Source organism: Argiope bruennichi, chromosome 9, assembly GCF_947563725.1.
Source record: "Argiope bruennichi chromosome 9, qqArgBrue1.1, whole genome shotgun sequence".
NCBI classification, from domain to species: Eukaryota; Metazoa; Arthropoda; class Arachnida; order Araneae; family Araneidae; genus Argiope; species Argiope bruennichi.
Window position 1 is genome coordinate 98,614,620 of NC_079159.1, and position 20,179 is coordinate 98,634,798.

Sequence of the window (20,179 nt, forward strand, 5' to 3'; positions counted from 1 at the left end):
TATACAAAGAAAACAAGGACTTTCAAATTACTTTTCCGGTTTTTTTTCTAACTATAAACATTCTGTACTTTCTCCAGTAAGAAAGTTGCTCTATTTTCCATGTTCTTACTGGAAGCAAATTTTGTCGAATTTCCACGCTGATACCATGTCCAAAAATAAAATTCATTTTCACAAAAGATGTACAGAAGAAAAAAAAGATAGAAAGGATATAAACAGTTAACTGCTTAAAGATTTTTTGCCATTTTTTTTTACATATTTGTAGTGTCACATATTGTAATATGAGACCAAAATAACAAAAGAAGAAAGAAACTCTTATAAGCTTTGCGAATATGAATATATTTTGTAAACAGTATCTTTACCTTTTTTTAGAAAAATTGTGCATGCGCTTTTGGACAAATATAACAAAACAGAAAAAAGAAGAGATGAAAAACCTGTTTGCTTATTTGCAACAGCAGTGCTATTCTTGGAATTTCATTTGGTTTCAGTTGGAAAATACTACACCGAAAAGTTTCAACAATTTCTCGCAAGAACAAAAAAATCTTTGAAACACGAGAAAATAAGCACCGATTTTTTTTTTTTTTTTTTTTTTTTTTTTTTTTTGTCCTTTTTGAGAGAGTGGGGATAAAATCTTCGAAAGTTCAGAACGCAAACTTTTACTTAAGGAAGAAAGGGATTTCATTTCTTTGGTGATATGGCTTAATTTCTTTGTATAAGAGGCTTTAGAGAAATATTTCAAAATCAAATTTGTGTTGATTAAAAACTGCCCAGTTTTTGATTGGTTGCCAAGATACAAAACCTAATGACATAGCAATCTGTAAATCTCCTTTGTTACTTTTAATAACTCTCTATAAACCTGTCTTGGTATTTGTACAATAGCATACAAAGAAAGTACAGAAAAAATATATACAATATTTTTATACTATTAAATTGTTATTCCTATATCTTTATTTAGAACTTAATTTATAACGTTGAACATATACTTGATGGTTATAATCTGTAAGGAGGATTGTATGGAAAAAAACACATCTTTAATTGTTCTTAGTAATTATATCTTAACAGCTTATTATATAAATCAGAATGTTCGAAGATTGAAATGCCTTTATCTATAAACAATCAATCTTTATTATTAAAGAAATCCAAATTCTTAAAAATAATTAAAAATTTAATTAATATGAAGCTATTTAAACCAAGTCAGTTTTTTTCAGTTTTCTTACAGAAGAATAATTTATTAAATGTTTCTTCTAGACGCCAATGTTTTCAATGCCTTAGTATTTTTCAAGTTTAACAAAATTCTATGTGAATTAAGATAATTAAAAATTTGCCTACTATGAAGAAATTAAATCAAATTAATTTTGAAGAAAATGAAAGGATTAATTTTTTCAGAATCATCAAACTCCAATTAGTTTTCTCTTCCAAAAATGAACTTTTTTATCGCAAATATTTCTTGCAATTGAAAAAAACCAGATAAAAAAAAGTAAACTCGAGGTGATAAATTAAATCCCCTTTTAAATTTCAAATAGATTATGATTCTGTGATTCAGAAAAAAAGATAAAACATCTAAATACATTATAATAAAGTGGCTACAATAAAAATTTTCCGTAAAGATAAGTAGGATTGTGAACACGTTTTAAGGGGCAAATAAAAAAACATTTTCCTTCATTAAATTTCAAATATTTTCAATAAACGTCGGATATTTCGTTTTTCGAAACTGACAGAAGTTGTTATGAACCTCTTATTTATAATATTTTTAAAGCTTATTTTCATTTCTTAAGAATAATCAAATATCTGTTTCTGTTATTTACTGTATATTTCTTTTGCGTTGCATAATGCCCAACATAATCGAAAAACATTTCTTTACTTCGATTTCAATTTAATTTAATCTGCCCTGACCCTAAGAGACTTGAATCACTGAACGAACCAATCGAACAAGGTTATAAACTCGGTTCCATTACTTAATAGATTTTTTTTTCTCATTCCACAGGCCATAGAATAGTACAAGTGAAGTACTTACAGTCACGGGTATAGATAACCATCTACTGGGAATGAAAACGAAAGCAGGGATTGGTCCATCTAGAGCGCGATGAAATACCTAATGGATTAGATGGCCTCTCTACAGGTCAAATGGGAAAATGAATCTATTACGGACGTTTCTACCCCAATGATGAAAATAAAATAGTAAAAGCGCGAGAGTGGATATTCATCCTTTGAGGAATGGAAATACGATGAGTCATTGAAGTGAAAGATTTAAAAGTGAAATCTTGCTATGAAATGAGGTCTATTATACGACCGTATTTTTGGAATTTTAAGTTTATTTCTATGAATCGCTGCTTCATGTAATTTGATAGGAGTTACCATAAACCATATGCCCTTCTGATGGTTTTAAATTCTTTGAAAATGGAGTATAAAATTTTGATGCAAAAGATTTGCATAAGGAGTTTTTTCTTCTTCTTCTTTTCAAGAATTTACTTGAACAATATTTTTTTAAGAAAATGATTGGCAATTACAACTTTTATTTCGAGATGTAGCTTGTTACCGATCTTCAAAACCTCAATGTTATTTTTTCAAAATGGTAATATTTTATGGATAAAAAATAAGCATGTGTGAAGCGAAATATTGAGTTTTCATGCAATAATCTTAAATATTGATTTGTTTTTATCACGCAATTGAAGCAATAAAACAAATACTTCGTTACTTGCGAAGTCCCTTGCAAAAGTAATATGATTTTATATTATTTATATTTTAATATTTCATGGACTTAATAAAGATTATAGAATAAAAATTTCAAGATTGGAGTATTCAATAAATAAAAATATCAACCAACAATGGGGAAACTCTTTAATGAATGTCTCATAATCTTCCGAAATATTTAATAATTAACTTTGAAATGCCTATTTATGGTATATATATATTATCAAATTTTAAACACTCTAGAGTATCAACTTAAGAAGATAAAGTTACAAAAAGAAACAGAAGACCAAAAAGAAGTCACTACTGTAAATTAACTTCATTTTGTTGTCTTAAAAATATCAATAGTCTACGAATAAATATTCAAATTTCAATTTATGTGAAAACATTTTCTTACAAAAAAATCCGTTTTGTTAAAATGATGGAATTAAATTTCTTAAAATCCGGCTCGGTTCACGGGAAAAGAAGGTGTGAAAGATATTAAGTGTTAGCAAGATTTTTTTACTTTTCCAGAGCCACAGATACCAGAATTTCAAATATTCAAGGTAAATCGAGTTGGAGCTGTTTTTTTTTCTTAAAATTTGAAGTGAATAAGCTTAAAACCCCTTTTTTACTGTACTGTGGAAAAATTATCTCTAGCCACATAAATAGATTTGTCTAAAAGGCAGGATTAGAGTTAGTTAGTTATATTAACGTCCCGTTTTAAGCAACACTAGTGCTATTTTGGGACGGACCTCGTAATTTTGAACCACGGTCAGATGACGAGGACGACGCCTGAGCTGGCACCTCCCTCTTCACACCACGCCACACCAGCGGGAGGACGTTTGGCCTTGACGGATTTAACGTGCAACAGACCCCCTTACACGAGGGTTCTTCGGTGGATTCGGGTCTCGAACTGAAACCCTACGTCTCAAGAGCCGAGACCTTATCGCCAGGCCACCACGGTCCGCGCAGGATTAGAGAGTAAAGATTTTAGAAACTAGGTTTAGGAAGGTCTATCCTACTATTTTCTGGCAAACATAGTCTGGTTTAGCGTGGAAGTTCAAATCGCATTGGTGACATGAAGAATGGAATATCATTTGTGCTAATAAATATGTTGTTTTAGAATTGAACTGCCCGTCTGAGATAACGTATATTGTAAGATAAAGAGTCGCTAGCTAAGGGAGAATTACTTTTATCGCATCCTCTCTTTACTGATTTTCAAAATGAGTTCCTGAGTTCAAGAACAAACATAATATTCGGAATAGAAAGACGGAAAAGGATTTTGAAACTATTATTGACAATCAAACCAAATGAATCTCGTGTGTAATTTAAAATAAGCCAAAGTTTGAAAAGATTTTAGAAATTTTCTCACAGCAGGGACGAAACCATGTATGATTACAGACACATTGAAAAGTAATCAAAGTATGACTATGACAACGTAAACACCAAAAATAGAAAGACACACAATCAAGAATCAAACAAATATATTTTAGCTCAAATAACAAATATATATTACACACTCAACTAGAATAGAAATGATGCAAAAAATTTGTTCTTGAGATCATAATTTAGTTTTAAAGCAGGTTAACTATTTATAGTTTGTTTATTTTTTACCTACATCGATGGGAAATTTTGCAAATTCTTATTGATTATTATCTTCAATGATATTTCTAAGAACCAATAATAAGAATTATTAAGAGAGAGAGAGAAGCTCTGCTTACCATTTCCACTTGGAATCAGTTTAATGATTATCAATCAGATTAGCATAAGAGAATAATTTGGTTTAAATAATTCAAAGTTTTATCATTGGAAAGGTCAGAGAGACTCTTTTATTTGACACATAATCAATGTTGTTAGAAGCGCCTTTCATTATTTTATTGAATTCGCTATTACTATGATAATTATTACTCCTTATTTATTTGGTTTTGATATAAAATTTAAAGGCCAGATAAAAGCTTCAAAACAATGCACAGTTGTTATTCATCTAAAAATAAATCAAAAACATATTTTCAAATTATTTTTGATATATAGTAAAACACTAAACAGAAAGTACTTTCAGTATTAAGAAAATCGAATTTTTCCCTTTGTCTTAAACTAAAATAATTTATCAGTTGTTTTTTTTTTCCCTCGAAGACCAACCGATGCCAGATTCAATATTAAAATTTTCTCTTAAAACAGCATATAAATTAAAGTAGCTTAAAAATATATAAATATAAAAGATATAAACTATTAAATGCTTGCGGATTTTTTTTTTTCCTTTGGGGCCTCTCCTTACATATCATCTATCTTTCATAACTTTTAGAATAACAAGATTGGAAAAAAATTTGACTTTTTTTTATAAATTTTGCAAATATGAACATATCTCACGGATAGTTTTTTTTCTGCCTCTTACAGTAAAAGTATTAGTAAAATCTTCGGCAAACAGTTCTAAGAAAAGGGGGGGTCACTGTTTATAGTATTCAGGAAACTTTTTAAGAAAGTATTTGGTTTGAATTCGAAAATGCAACCTCAGAAGTGTAAGTAATTGCATATGGAATTTTTTTTACCGTTTAAAATGTAAAAAAAGGTCACTGGGGTGTTTCTGTGTACGAAATCTTCAAAAGGCTGCAATATGGCATTTACGTTGGAGAGCAAAATACACTAATTTACTATCCCGGTTCAGGCTTCTTTCATTTTTTAATTATAATATTTTATGAAACCATTCAGAATCATTTGCTGATATTTCACTATAATTTTTTTTTGTTTCACAGATTCTTCATTTCTTTTTCGCTTTCTTTTTATTTGATAACTTAATATCCAAAGATAAGTAATTTAATAATTACAGAAAAAGTTTCACAATGTTTCAAAGGACTCCTTAATTAATTCTCAGTTTATTAATAAATTTAATAATAGTTAATAATTTTAAATAGGATTTGTTCAAACACCACCCACACTGTCGTACTGTATATTGCATCTCTGAATTTAAAATAAAAATTTTAATTTTCTAGAGTACCTTTTATAGTCATAAGACATAGAGAAATAGTTACCTTTAATGCAATCTTTCAGTATGTAAATATAATTTAACATAGCAAGATACAATTATATATATGAATGCATATTTTTTTTTACTAGGACTCAACATGACCTTTGCGCCTTGTCCGGGTTTCCCCTCGATAATTCTATAAACATGAATAAATTTTCATCGCACCTTAAACATGCCACGTAGGTGCAAATAAAAAAATAATTTATGCAATCAAGTCAAATGTGTAGATTAAATAAAAATTTAAACATAAATATATTTATAAAAATAAAAATTTAAATTTTGATTAACCGTTTTTCATTAATACATTACCTTGACCATACTTTTTGTTAAATGTGTGTTATTTTTTATGTAATCGTGCTTAATTTGTTTTAAAATTTACTATTAGCTGCCAGTACTGACATTTTGATATTTATTTACTATTATTTATTTCTTAATTTTTTATGTTTTAGAATTGTTAAATTTTTCATAATATAATTTAACCCTTTGCAGTCGTATGTCTCCTCTTAGGCACCATTCAAGACGGTGCATCATTTTATGTTTTATTTATTTTTTTATTTTAATATACCTATAGAATGGTAAAAAGATGTAGATTTATTTTTTTGTTGAAACTCAACGTAAACTACAGTACATATTTATTTTTCAGAGCAATAAAAAAATCCTTGCATTAGGTGAATAACTATACATCTTCTTGTTTTTCTAAGTGAAAAGGGTTAGATGTTCTATTGCTTTATCATTTATTTTAGTTGAATTAATAATGATATCTGAACAGAATTAAGATCAGCAATTACTAGTTATGAAACAAGGCTATTTTTTTCTTATAACTCTTTTCCAACTGTATTTTGAATAAATTTTCTTTAAAAAAGAAGAAGAATATCAACGCGGATGCAAACATTGAATTGTCCACACATAGACTTTGGAATTTATATTCATTCTTTTATTTATTTCATTTTCATTTCAAAAAAACGCTTTTTCGAAAATAGATGGAAAAAATAATTTTAAAAATATATTTTGAAGTATCTAAAGAGAAGCTTCAAAACAGAGTAAAACATGCAAGAGTCAGAACTAAATGCAACAAAAAGCGAAAATATCTCGAAAAACTAATATCTGAAAGATGGAAATGTTACAATACAAGTAAAATTCTCACTGCGGAGATTTAAGCGGTTCTGATCTTTTTTGTATTTCAACTTCTGAATTCAGCTCCACCATTTCGCGAAATAAAACGTTCTTTTTCAATCAGAGTGCATTCACTTCAAAGTTTTCTCTCTATTCACATAAAACGTTCTACTTTTAGCAAATGTTCACATTATAAATATGCATTGTAAATGAACAATTGCTGTAATTTGCATTTTGAAAAAATAGAGTCATTTCAAATATTTGATTTGTTGTTCAGATATTTGATTTGACTATGAATAACTATTTTTGATTTAACTTAATTAGATAAAAATACAGGATGTAATTACATTTCCATTTAGGATGCATCAGAATTAATAGAAAAACTGATAATATAATATATTTATGATGATATTTGATAATATATATAATAATAAATAAATGGAATATATCTACTTTAGACAACTTCGATAATTTCAACAGCTTCCACAAGGAAAACTCATCTAATCAAAGGACTCAATTTCTTCGATATTGTCTTTAATATAATTATCAGTTTTGGTCGAAAAAGAATGGAACTCTTTTAAAAATATTCATGACACATTGTTATTTGAATATATATGAGTAGACCGAGAGAATGTATGAAAATTATTCAGATTTTATAAATTTTGGCTGTTAAATTGTTGATCAAATAATAAAAATATAAATCTTTTCTATCATTTGACGCATTTTTTCAATGAAATAATGAAGCATGAATTGCCGCTCCCCTTCAAGAAAACTGATTTCAGTATCTTACATCCAAAAAATGTAATCAAACTTAAAAGCAATTATTACATCATTTCTCATTCGTTATTATATTCTTCTTCAAAATTACTAATTTCATTTGAATTTCAGTGACATGATCTAGAATTTTTGCTGTGTACTAATAGATACATGATAAGTGGAATTGCAGAGCATTTAGTAAATATTTTGACAAAAAAAATAAATTTTTATCGGACCAAAAAAGTGAAAATTTTCAAATTTTTTCTAATAATCCCCATATATGGGAATGGTAATAAATAAATATGATAATAATATTGTTACGAATCTGTAATGCTGCTTCCCAGCATAGTTGGTTCCATAGGAGGTCCCAGAGCGTGGCGACAAACTTGGCGACCATTTGGCAACTTGGCGCCAAAATAGTTTATACCCGAAACATCGAGAATTTTCCCGATCCGTCCAGTAGGAACCGAGATACGCCTCGAACGTTCCTGATTGGTTGACAGGCTTCAAGCCCCGCCTCCTAAGACCTATAAAAGGAGCTGCAGCTGCCGGGGTGTGGTGGTGAATTGAGGAGTAGTCGGAAGCGACAGAGCAGAGCAGAGTAGTCGTGGACCAGTGAAGTCGAAGAGTCGTCGTAGTCGGAATCAACGATAAAGAACTGGCCTTCCAGAGATACGCGGAGCATCGACGGAGTGAAGCTAGTGCTAAACTAAGCTGTGTGCTACTGTCTGCAGTAGAGTCTGTTGTATGCTGCTGTTTATGCTCTTTGTATGCTGCACGTCTAGGCTGAAGATAATCGTCTTCTGTGCTGTATTTAGTTCTCGTCTTCGTGCTGTCCTGTGTGTCTTCGTGTAAATAAACGTCGTTGTTTTTATTTTCTACTGCCGCCTAGTGATTGAGCGTTCTCCACACCATATCACTTCCACTATCCAAACGAACCTCCGGAAATTTCGTAACAATATATATTAATAAAATTGATATCTTAGGACTTACAAATGCCACATTATGGCTTTGAGAAAAAAAACCCAGCTTGATACGATTTGTTTTTATCACAATTTGTTTGTGTTGAAAACTTTAAAGCTGTTTATCACGATTTGTTTTTTCCCCAAAATTCTGTTTGTTACAAAATGTTAAAAGTCAATCTCATTTTGTTGTAATTGCATGAAAATTTTTCTTGTTGCTTTTAAATGCATGCCAAATAGAATTATCGATGGATTTGTGAAAATTCTGATTAGAATTTCTTCTAAAATGTTCAAAGTGAAAAAAATGTCATAGTTTCAAAAAAAAAATCATAAAATTTTTTTCAACATTTTTTTTCTTAGGCACTAACATGTATAGATATCGAAAATCGGATCCCTTATTCTATTAAATACAATGTGAGGTCCCTCTAAAACATTTGAGGGAAAATATGGAAAATTGAACAAGAAGAAGCATTTTTGAAAAATAAAGTTAATATTTTTTTAAAAATTTAAAATATTTAAATTTGTAATTTTTGAAACTGAAAAATAATTTAGAAATTTGCGTTTCTACATAGTTTACATCTATCTAGCACAAAATTTAAAAAAATGCTGGAAATTGGGTAAAAAAAAATTTTTTTTTGGTACCGAGTCCCTCTAAATGCAAATTTAATAAATGTTCGAATTATGAAATATAATGAATATTTAAATAGATATTGTTACTAAAACTAAATTAACTTCGACTACATAAATTTGATATTTCAGAAAATTTTCTTTCTAAAGAAATCTCAACATTCAAGTGAAAGGAGATATCTTGTAAATAATTTTTTCCAAGTGCATTGTGGCTAATATTTTTCTCCATTTATCTGAGAGAAAAGAAATTCAGCTAATTTAGCGTTAAATAATAAATGATTTTAGGTATATTGATGACTTAATTTGTTAAACATAGATTATTCTAATTTTATAATTAATTGCAAAGTCCAAATTGTCCAAAAGAATTAAAATCCAACGATGCTAGCAAAAACAAGTTGAAAGGTGCCTATTTGGATATAAAAATAGAAATTTTTAATTAGAAAACTTCAGTAAGTATTAAATATAAAAGAGAAACCTTTGATTTTAAGATTTTAAAATTCGTAACTTCAATACTAAAATTTTCAAAAATTTCATTTTTTCTCAATTGAATATGAATAAAAAAAATTGTAATTACAAATATATTACAGTAACAAATAATCTTAAAAATTTATATTTCAGTGATTTTTGTATAAAATCTATCATAATATAGATAGATAAATGAGAGAGGATATATCTATGTTTTAACGGAATTTAACAAATGAAAATATGCGGGGGGTTTTTTTCTTTGATTTTTCTCTTTCAACCTGATTTTTTTCTCAATAGATGGAGATAAGATATTTCAAACTAAATCGTGTGATGTCGATGCACCTTTGATTAAACTTTGTGGGCGTTTCAGCCTTGAATGAGGGAATTTCGAAATAGTTAATTTTACTTGTGCTAAACGGTAAGTTACGTTTTATCCTTTTAATTTTTTGGTTTCAATCTTTTTGGAGAAAACTTTAATTTGTCTGTTTAATTTTCAATTTGGGGTCTAACATTTCTGAAGTTTTTATTAATTCTATGGTGAGTTTTTTAATTTATGTTGATCTAGAATGAATGCTTAAATTACTTAAATATTGGTATCTTACCTGTTTCGTATTTAAAATTTAGGGTTTCTTAGATTTCTCACTTCTTCAGGATTTTGAAATCTGAAAATTTTAAATATATCTTTTACTGAATTTATAATTTTGTTTATATGATTTTATTAGTTTTTTATATTTTGATATTTATGTATTTCCTATTCACTTGTCTCCGAAAACTTTAATTTTTTTGGCGTTTCGAATAATTTACATTCGGGTAATCGAATATTTACATAATTATATAGCTGACAAAGAAGCTTATTTCTTATATACAGAAAAAAGAAATTTTCTTATAACGTGTTAATTCAATTAAAATATGTTTACCTTTTATAGATTTGCATACTGAAATAAAATAATGCTGTTCGGACGTATCAAGTTGTTAAACGTTTCATTGTATAATTTTTTAATATAGGAAGAACTTTACTGCGCTTTTTTTCTCAGAAAAATAGAATAATGAGATATCTGAGTGGTTGGAATTCTGTTAAAGTCTACTGTAGGTGAAGAGCTGAAATAAGAGATAAAATCTATTGAAGTTAGATATGATGTATTTACAGAAAACCCCAAATCAAGTAAAATAATGACTCTTTCGCAGTAGATGGTGGATATGAGATAAAGGGAGAATTGAAGAAACATGAGATGGTAATAAATGGGAAAAGTGTGGCAACAATTAGTCAAATGTAGAGAATTTGGCCTCAGTAAAGAAAATAGTAATATTATAATCAACATTTCCTATTAGCATTTTACGATAGCACTGCAATGAATAGCCCTGCAATTCCGATGTTCTGAATGCTATCCAATATCTTCAATATATTGCAACAATATTGTTGTATATTTTGTGTTAATAGGGTTGGATTTAATCCCAGAAGTTCTTTCTCAATCGAATATAAAAAACAATGTGATATCATATCCCATATTATCAGATCAGTAGAGTAGAAACAACTGTTTAAACCTCGTATACCCTGATTGGTTTGGCAAAAATTCCACGAACATTAACTTTTAGAGTGAAGATAGCGAAACAACTGAATTTGACTGATATGTCAAACAGTGATATTTTAAATATTCTAAACATAAATGACACTGCTTTTGCAAACATTGAATCAATATGAGATAAACATATTTCATCCAACCCCTAAGTATTTCATCTGTTATCCACGTTATATTTAGCCTCACTTAATGTTGGCAATGGAAGTCTTAAAGTAATCTTAAAATACTTCACAAACTACGATTAACCTGAATCATAACTATATTTATCCATAAAGGAAAACATATCGAAATTTGAATGGTGAGAATCATGTCCCTCTTTTTGCCTTTCCGAAATAACGTTTAACAATATTGTATTTCTTCTTGTTCAAATATTACGGGGAAACTATGTCATTCATGCCATCAAATATAATAAAATTTCATATATCAGCAGTACATCTATAAGAATAAATTTGCTGAATCACTTCTATATTCTAATTTTCTACGTATAACATCAAATGAGATTACTTCAGCAGTATAAAGAATAGAAACAAGCCGTCAGAATGTGTAGAAAAGTTCCCTAAAGCTCTTTTATTACTCCGCATTAGATTTTTATAAAAGTTTGCTATATTTCATGAATTTCTAGAAATTCCCAATAATATATATAATTCAGTACTCTCAGAGTTTTATATAAAGGACAAAAAAAATGTCTGCTTTGTCTGTACCTTTAGCTTTCCAGAAAAACTAAATCAGAATCATATCTTCAACATCAAAGTGCAGTTGGAATCAAATTCTCTACATAAGGAATCGTGTTTATATCAGTCGGACTACAAGTTTCTTCAAACATATATTTGCTCTATTTTTGTGTAGACTGAAATACCGAATGTTTTGAATCGTAGGATATTATAATAAATAAATGAAATATATCCGCTTTAGACAATTTCAATAATTTCAACAGCTTCCACAAGGAAAACTCATCTAATCAAGGGACTCAATTAATTTATATTGTATTTGATTGTAAGAAAATAATAAAAAAATAAGACTTTATAATTATCCGTTTTTTTGCAAAAGAATGGAACTCTTTTAAAAATATTCATGGCACTTTGTTATTTTAATATATATGAGTAGACCGAGAGAATGTATGAAAATTATTCAGATTTTATAAATTTTGGCTGTTAAATTGTTGATCAAATAATAAAAATATAAATCTTTTCTATTATTTGGCGCATTTTTTCAATGAAATAATGAAACATGAATCACCGGCCCCCTTTAAGAAAACTGATTTCAGAATCTTACATCCAAAAAATATAATCAAACTTAAAAGCAATTTTAAACAAAAGGGTAAGAAAATTAATTATTAACAATATTTTAAACTCTCAATGCACAGTTTTCCCTGAATACTGGTTTCCAAACAGTCAATGATTAAATAAATCCCGAGATATTTCGGAAACATTAAGCAAAATATGATTTTGAAATTTAAACTACTGTTAATTATAATTTGAATAAATTCAAATGCACATTTTTTTTCAAATCAGATGCAATCCCGAAATTATATTCTTTTAAAAATTGTACAAAAAAATTAAATCCGGATGCTTTGAAGCTTCTCCTCCCACTCCAAAAAAGGCAGTTATTCTAATAGATAGTTGTCTATATTGCCTATTTAATGTTCCAGCTCTGATGGTAGATGATGCATAATATTGCTACGAATCTGTGATGCGGCTTCCCAGCATAGTGGGTTCCATAGGAGGTCCCAGAGCTTGGCGACGAATTTGGCGACTTTGGTGCCAAAATAGATTATACCCGAAACATCGAGAATTTCCCCGATCCGTCCAGTAGGAGCCGAGATATGCCTCAAACGTTCTTGATTGGTTGAGAGGCTTCTAGCCCCGCCTCCTGAGACCTATAAAAGGATCTGTAGCTACCGGGGAGTAGTCGTGAATTGGGTAGAGTAGTCGGAAGCGACGGTGAAGAACTGGTCTTCCAGGAATAAGTGGAGCAGCGACGGAGTCAAGCTAGTGCTGAACTAAGCTGTGTGCTACTGTCTGCAGTAGAGAGTCTTGTATGCTGCACGTCTCGGCTGAAGATAATCGTCTCCTGTGCTGTATATAGTTGTCGTCTTTGTGCTGTCCTGTGTGTCTTTGTGTAAATAAAAGTCGTTGTTTTATTTTCTACTGCCGCCTGCTGATTGAGCGTTCTCCACACCATATAACTCCCACTATCCAGACGGACCCGGAAATTTCGTAACAATATTAAAAGTGTAGGGGCAAGTAGAAATACAAATTTAACATAGAAATTATAAAGAAATGATGAAGTATGTAGAAACATGTTAAGTTAGATGTATGCAACCTCCTTTTCGCGTTTGGCCCATATGAATAATGCATGTAAAAACAATGCTTATTTTATCTACCCTCTAACGTAGATAACGCTCTTACATTCACCAGAAATTCCAAAAATATTCAATAGAGAAATAAAAGTTGTATGACTTTATTAACTAGCGTAATTATATGCATTATTAGCAATGCCAAAATAATTTAATTACCATTTACTTTAATAAGTACTGTAACAAAATTTTTTATTTGAATGAATTATTTTTATTTATCTTCATTCTGGCTGAAGAATGATTTAAAAATTCTTATTACTTAATGATAATCGAATAAATTCTAATTCATTAGGAGAGGCATTTGGACGTCTAATCGCTGACTTTTGGAAAAATTAATACTTCTTGATGCACCTACTTGGAGTGTGTCTACTCTCAGCATTATGCAAATACTTCGTAGAGTGGATGACTTGAATGATTGGACTCAGGAAAACTCGAAACCGGGACGAGCTAGATATCTGAATTTCATTACGTTATCCATAAGATTAAATTATCAATCAGTAATTAGGTCACAGTTTATGTTCAATATGTCGAACTGAATATAATCACAAACCATTAAAGAGCTAATAGTCAATTTTTGGAAAATTTAATACTTCTTGATGCGACCATTTGGAGTGTGTCTACTCTCGGCATTATGCAAACGCTTCTTTTGATTGGATGATGGGAGTGATGGGACTCACCATGAAAACTCGAAAACGAAAACAGTTAGATATGTGAATTTAATAATTCCTAAATTGTGACTCAGTAGCTAGATAACAGTGTCAGTTAAGTCAATTTATATTCAATAAGTCGAACTGAATACAATCGCAAATCAATTTTAATACAATACCGTTTGAATGATGGAACTTTAACCAAATTTGACAATGAAAGCTGTGGATTATGTTTATTTATGAACAAATCTTCTGATATTGTCAAAATATATGATAGGCCGATACGTCTTAACACAATCTATAGCTGTTTTCCGATCAAATTTTCGTTCTTTTGAATGACCGAAAACAAACACATTCTTTCTGCTCAAAGAAAAGTCATCCAAATTTTAAGAAAAGAATGCATAAAACATCATATTGTTTCAGCTGAAAAGGATTGCAAATACATAAATTTTCTCTTTCAAATATTTTCGAGATATAAAGTTTTAGCAGTGTCGTAAAATTTTCATGCATAAATCGATGGCACATAAAGCCATCCGCGAAAAATAATATCATTACAGATTCTGTCGGAAAGCAGAATTTTGAATAACGTGAAGACGAAATTCTACAGACTGTTATTATTATTTTCAAAATGTTTCACTGGAAAATATTACTTTCAAATAGCTTCAAACGATCAATAACTGCTTTAAAACTTCTACATTACTGCTCTCCAAAGATAAAATACAGGTTAAAAAAGGAACTAAGATTTTTAAACATCTATATAATGATATGGAATATGCATCGAATCCTTTTATATATTGAAGATAAAAAGCTCTTTTTTCGCTAAAGCGAATAAAAAAAACGTTCTTCAATAGTTTAAAGCAAAATTTAAAGTTCTTTACAGCGAGGACAAACAACGAAATTTCGTATTATTGTCGATAGTTTGGATTCCGTAGATTGCAGTTATTACAGTAATCTACAATAATTTTCTTTCAAACTAAAGAAGGCAATATATTCTGCATCGTTTAAGGAAAAATGTGTAGTCTTCTTATTTCTGCTTTTTCCAGAATATTTCGGTAGTTTTTGCTTGGGGGATGGATATAAAATAGCGGAAACAATAGAGAAATAAGCAAAAGCATCAATGGCTATTTTTTTGCTATACTGAATGATAGTAGTATACTACTAAATTAAGATACTTTTTTTCAGAAGCTGATTACATGATTCTTTGAATATATAAATATTTTTTTTTATTTAAAATACAAATTTAACACGACATGAACCGTTTTCTTATTATCTCAGATATTTTTATAACAATGAATGCTAGTAGTATACTACTAAAGTAAGATATTTATGGTTCAGAAGCGGATTATATGTCCGCTTCTTTGAATTTATAAATATTAAATTTTTAATTCAAAATACAAATTTGTGGCATGGACTGTTTTCATATTATCTCAGATATTTCAAATTCTTTATTCACCATATGTTGAAACCCATCTGAAGAAAAATAACGGACTTGGATCTCTGCATTTCAGCTTGTTTCCAAGCAGGAAATTTTCATGTAAATAAGTCATAAATAATAAAAACTTTCATCTTAAAACAAAATATCTTTTCTTTGATATAAATACTTTTTTGAAAATTGGAGGAACTTACAAAAATCAGTAATTTAAACGTTTTGGATAAAAAATTCTAGCGGCTGAAGCACCTAATTTTTAGTTTTCATTTGGTACACACAACCATCATGTTTTGCAAATCCTTTTTTAAGTTTCATTACAAAAAAATATAGTTGCTGTTTTCTAAATTGATGTTGCTAAGAGATGCAATGTTTATGCATTGCCATTTTTTTATACCCACATTGTATGGCAGATAAATGATTGCATATGTGTGTGTGTATTTCTTTGTTTACTGGGCCAGAGATAGAATGCTGTTATTTGCAAGAAATTACAGTTGTTGTTGTTGTTTCTAATGGCACTTATCATAGACAAGCCCGCTGACTTTAGAAGTCAATGATTTAAAGCCAAGGGTGAGTCTTGTTTTTTCAGTAGAGTCATCTGGGGCCAAAAGTACGACTTAGCTACACACACGTCACAACCCTTTTTACGGGGAGGACTTCATTCATGCATTTCACACACTCATCCACAGATCGTAATTTAGACCTAAATCAGAGAACGATCACCCCTGATCCAGTACCCCCAGTGATATTACTTGACATGGAGGACTTTGTGACCACGACAGATTTATACGTGCGCCATCCACCACACACACGGAGAGTCTTCGGCTGGTGGGGTTCGAACTCGCAATCCAAGGGACGCGAATCCAACGCCCTACCAACCAGGCTATCCCGTCCCAGAAATTAGAGTACTTGATCTAAATGGACTTTATCAAATTGTCAGATAAACGGTAATTAGCGTATACTATCTCTATTTGACTTCTGATATCCAATCACAAGGTATTCCAATTTCATGTCAGCTTGAAAAACCATATATTTTATTAATTTCTAATATTTTTGTGATGTAAATTTTCCCCTTTTTACTCCTCTACGGATCGGAATCTTATTCTTGAATTCCTAAGCATACTTCATTCTATAATTTGATAAATGAAATTATGTAACAGCTTACTTCTAAATAGTTTAATCTTGGCATTATTTATGAAAAGTCGATAAATATACTAGGCTCTAAAATTTCACAAAACAAGAATTTAAACAGATGTGTATCTTTTAAAATTTACTTCTACTTTATCTTTCAGCAATGCTCTTGCTTTATTAGTTTTCCATTCATAATTTAAAAGACAGGTATATCTATCACAAACTGGAAACAAAAGAGCATGAAGCAGAAGCTCTAGGGCTCCAGTGAGTTTTCTGAAGAAATATAAAATTGATGAAAGAATTATGAAATATTTTATCATCAATTTCAAATCATATTCAAAATAATAATATATATTATATATAGCCATGAAAATTTATAACAAACAAACAATACTTCTTAGCATGATGCAACAGAGTTTAAAAATTATAAAACTTTCTAGGAAAACCAGTTACGATTACAGGTCTTCTTTATTTCAACAACAATCTACGCTCCTACATTTGCAAAAACGGTTGTTTCTTTTCTATAGAAGGACGAACAGACATCCTTCCAATTTCTTTGCCACTTTTGGAATTCTTAAGCAATGGACTGTCCTATTCGAAGCCATTTTAAATTCATTTCTTTGGATTCGCCTCTCTATTCTCTGATATCCAAGAACATAGACCAATCTATTCTCCTAAGAAAATTAATACCAAATATAGACTTCTGATTTTGTATTTGAAACTAGTTATTTTTTATTCTTTGAATGTTTTTGACATCACTTTATATAGTCATCCGCTACATTTTGCATTTTTGTTTAATGAATGACTTCAGGCTAATCCAAATAGGGAAGTCAGCCATCTAATTCTCTGACCCGTCACGAAGGCACATGGATTTAAACCATAAAAAATGAATGGCCGGACCGCCGCAACAGCAACATTGGCGGGAACTGTGGTTGTGTCCTAAGAGCCGTCACCGGCCACGGTACAACCCTCCCCGAAGGAAGTACGTCCCGTCATCGATGGGAGGAGTCAGATCCCCCACCTATTAGTGTACTCTCCAGGGTGGCGAGATCCACCCACCATTCCGAAAGCATCCCATCCTCATTTCGAGGTGCCCTCCCGGGGAGTTATCCAAATAGGGAACTATAATTCAGGATACTTTGTATTTCCATGGTAAATGCTGATTTCCTTAAACTTTCTTAGATTCGTTCAACTCTTCTCGTTTTTCTCAATCCACCTTGCCAATATTTTCAAATTTAATTTAAAAAATTCTTTACAAAACAACTATATATACAGAACACGTGGTTTTGTTAGTCATTCAATATTTTTTAAGTCAATGTTCGACAGTTCGACATCATTTAGTGTCTTCCTTTTTATATAATAATCCTTTTTTAATCTTACAAAGAAAATTTCAAACAATCGATAATAAAGAACTAAATATTTAAAAAAAAATGACAAAGATCTGCTCTTTAAAAAGGTGCAATTGAATAGAATCTACATACTTTGTGGAGCGTAGTTTCATTTACACACGAAAAAAAGAAAAAAAGAAAATACACAGAAAAGAAGAAATTTATCAGTAAAGATAGTAATATTTTATATTTACTATCGTTCTTTAAGTAACCAAGATTTGTTTTTTTTTTCAAGGAAATGTTTTTAGAGCATGGATTATATAAAAGTATATTACCAAGAATTATATTAATTTAAAAAAAAAAAAAACCATCGTCTTAATACAGTAATTCAGTTTCTGAATTTGATAAATGAAGTATAAAAAAGATTTATTGAAACAGGCAGTGCCGTTACTGGCGCATATATAAATTAAGTTATTTAATTAATTTTATTCGATTTATTTTTCCTTAGTTTTTAGATAAATGGCAACACAAATTTATTTTTTTCAAAACTAAAACTGAAATGTAGTAGAGTGCAGGCCCTGAAACTTTTTAAAAAAATTTAAAGCATTGTTTATAAATTTGAACTCAGAATTGCCCCTTTAACAAACATCATTTTTCAATTAAATATCATAATTCTTTTCATTAAAATGATGTTGAAAGGAAGAATTAATTAAAAGATTTTGTTTTAAACTGAAGACACAGTATGCATGAAGGCAATACAAATAAAGGAAGAGGAATTAGAAATGCTAATACTATAACATAATGTAATTAATCGATCGAAACAAATTTTAAACAGTAAAACTGATCATTACACTCAGACGAGAGTTACAACTGGCATATTTTTGCACTAAATTGTAAACTGTAGATCATTCCCAAAGACAGAATAGACCAGATATAGTTTATTTAGTCATTCTCAATTAGTTTACAATAATAAACATTTTTAACAGAATTACGGGAAAATATTTATAGAAATCTTTGAACATTTTATTAGAATGAATTCATTCTTTTTTGACATATTCTTAAAAGTAAAGAACGATTTAAAGAATTCTAAAATGAATTAACTTTTAAAAAAAAACAAATCTTTACTTTAAATTTCGGGGATCATTTTCTGAAACGAGTTCGATCAAGTGCAATTTACTTTCTCCCATTCTAACTAATTAGGGTCCGATTATGACTCCAATCAGCTGACACAGCATCTAGGGATAATTACATGTCAAGGTTCTCGTTTAAAACATTAATTAATTTACTCATTAAAAAGATCATTTCCTTTCTAAATCCAACGAGAGCAGAAAATTTATTTTTGATTAGAAAGGAGAGGGCTTCTTAATGGAGATAGGGTCTGTTTCTACAGTGTACTTGGTATTGAAAGTTTGAACAATTTATTGTAAATTAAAAATTTTCTTGTGTTTCAAATTAACAATATGGAATTATCCATATGTTTGAACAATATTTTAAACATGATGCATTTGATTTGCAGGATTTTTTCCCGAAAATAATGTTTTATTTGTCGATAAACTTCTCATTTTTAAGTTATAATCGATTTATTGTAGGTGATATTATTATGAAGTCAGTTGAAGAGACATTAATATGATATAATAAAAATATCTAAGCAAAGTATCGTATTAATGTTGAATTACAATGAGCTATGACATAAAATCTTTTTTTCTTTTAAAAGACGCGCATCAGATAGTAAAACTGAATAAATTTTGTAGAATTCGTTGCATATCATTAATTTTTATTTCCTGCTTGATACTAAATATAGTTATTATTAAGATAATTTTTTGCAAGCTGGAATAAGAATCATTTTAATACTTTAAATTATGTAATGATTCAATAAATACAGATAATTTCTACATTCGTAGCAAATTATGCTACTAATAATTTTATAATTTAATAATGATTGTGAAAATTTATTTTTTTCCACAATTTATAAAGATCTAATCAAGTCACTAACATATCATGAATATCAATGATCACGCTATTTCAGATCTTGCTGAATTCTTAATACTGCATTACAATATATTAAATGATACTTAAAGGATGTTCCAAAAATTTCAGAATTA

General features: G+C 29.5%; 1 protein-coding gene across 5 annotated transcripts in view; it reads left to right on the forward strand.

Annotated features, from left to right (window-relative positions):
- The window catches only part of LOC129983638 (thiol S-methyltransferase TMT1B-like), a 169,521-nt gene that overhangs the window by 34,835 nt on the left and 114,507 nt on the right, over window positions 1–20,179 (forward strand). For 2 of the 5 annotated variants that reach the window (XM_056093179.1, XM_056093180.1), the window contains exon 2: window positions 9,910–10,030. The exons of the other annotated variants lie outside the window; for them this stretch is intronic. The gene's annotated coding sequence lies outside the window, so the exon portion shown is untranslated. The remainder of the gene's footprint in view (window positions 1–9,909; window positions 10,031–20,179) is intronic. 5 annotated transcript variants of the gene reach the window in all.